The sequence below is a fragment of the Nematolebias whitei genome, chromosome 13 (genome assembly GCF_014905685.2).
Source record: "Nematolebias whitei isolate Nwh7 chromosome 13, NemWhi1, whole genome shotgun sequence".
Taxonomy (NCBI): domain Eukaryota; kingdom Metazoa; phylum Chordata; class Actinopteri; order Cyprinodontiformes; family Rivulidae; genus Nematolebias; species Nematolebias whitei.
In genome coordinates this window covers 26709395-26711595 of record NC_056510.1, presented here as the reverse complement: position 1 = coordinate 26711595, position 2201 = coordinate 26709395, and positions in this window count along the sequence as shown.

Sequence of the window (2201 nt, the reverse complement as noted above, 5' to 3'; positions counted from 1 at the left end):
TGTAGCGTAGACATGGAGCCAGCAGGACCAGAACTGTTTCTGACTCTTAACACCAAGTTCGTGTGGCACATGTTGTCAACATCTTATGGATACACTTCTGCATGATGTTAAACTGCCGTGACATGGCTGTGAAAGCTTTGTGCGTACCCACACCATCACTAACCTGTCACACTATTGTAACGTTGACACCACTGCATTCTTAATGGGCACCTGTGGACCTTGAGAAGACCATCTGCATTTTGGTGGATTTTTTTATTTTATTGTTTTAGATCATCATTTATGAAGATGAAGATCAGTTCCTCCAAATCCGAGGCCATGGTCTTGAGCCGGAAAAGGGTAGAGTGCCCTCTCCGGGTCAGGGAGGAGGTCCTACCCCAAGTGGAGGAGTTCGAGTATCTTGGAGTCTTGTTCACGAATGAGGGAAAAATGGAGCGTGAGATCGATAGGCGGATAGGTGCAGCGTCTGCAGTGAAGCGGGCGCTGTACAGGTCTGTTGTGGTGAAGAGAGAGCTGAGTCAAAAGGCGAAGCTCTCAATTTACCGATCGATCTACGTTCCTACCCTCATCTATGGTCATGAGCTTTGGGTTGTGACTGAAAGAATGAGACCTCGGATACAAGCGTCCGAAATGAGTTTTCTCTGCAGGGTGTCTGGGCTCTCCCTTAGAGATAGGGTGAGAAGCTCGATCATCCGGGAGAGACTCAGAGTAGAGCCGCTGCTTCTCCACGTTGAGAGGAGCCAGTTGAGGTGGCTTGGGCATCTGTTTAGGATGCCTTCTGGACGCCTCCCTGGTGAGGTGTTCCGGACACGTCCCACCAGAAGGAGGCCCAGAGGAAGACCCAGGACACGCTGGAGGGACTATGTTTCTCGGCTGGCCTGGGAACGTCTTGGGATTCCTCCGGAAGAGCTGGCCCAAGTGGCTGGGGAGAGGGAAGGCTGGGCCTCCCTACTTAGGCTGCTACCCCCGCGACCCGACCCCGGATAAGCGGAAGAAAATGGATGGATGGATGGAGATCATCATTTAATGTGAAGTGCAACATGATTGATGTGTATTTTTTGGAAACTTAATGGAAAGTCACAGGAGCATTGTATTTTAGATACAACATTAGAACAACAAATATGTTTTGTTTGGGCATTACAGGTGATTTAAATTGGTTGTAGTTCTTGAATAAATGTTTGAAGTTTCCAAAAATGAACATTTATGAAGATTGGTGCTTAAGCTAATTGTGATCTTCACAGTAAAGTAATATATCAAAGTAATTTTTATGTTTTTATATTAAAATAAAGTACCATAATTTTCAGACTATAAAGGGCACCTGCCGCGCACACTAAATTAAAAAAATAAAACAATTTTGTACTATTTGTACAATTTTAATTTTGTAATATGCCATGCTTGTGTATAAGCCATGAGGGTTCACGTTGTAACATGAGTGTCAGCACAGCTACTGAGAGAGATGTACAGATCTTGCTGTAGATCAATAATCACCCACCAGATGGTGTTTTATAGACTTTAGTTCACTGTTCAACACACACACACATACAGCGTGAACTCCACAGGACTTCAAGATTACCTCCCTCACTCATGGGTACTCTACTGAATAGCCTAATACAAACTCACATAATAAACACACAAACTAGGCTAAGAACAGACCAGTCACTAAAAGAACAATCTAACCGAAATGATTACCAGTGAACATAAATTTTACCCATAATCCCTCTCTGAGGCCATGTGACCAGCAGTCAAACACAATGATCTACAGAATGCTAAAATATGTACTGGTAACATACACAAATACATACAGTATTTTTTTTTTAAAAATAATAATTTTTGAACAGTGCCGGTAAAAAAACAAAACCGTCATTGATTCCTTAGATAGAGAACTTTACTAATTGGCTTTTATGTATGTGAATGTTCCTGTAAAGTGCCCTGAGACAACTTTGTTGTGATTTGGTACTATACAGGTCCTTCTAAAAAAATTAGCATATTGTGATAAAGGTCATTATTTTCCATAATGTAATGATAAAAATGAAACTTTCATATATTTCAGATTCATTGCACACCAACTGAAATATTTCAGGTCTTTAATTGTTTTAATACTGATGATTATGGCATACAGCTCATGAAAACCCAAAATGCCTGTCCCAAAAAATTAGCATATTTCATCCCACCAATGAAAGACAAGTGTTTTTAATACAAAAAAC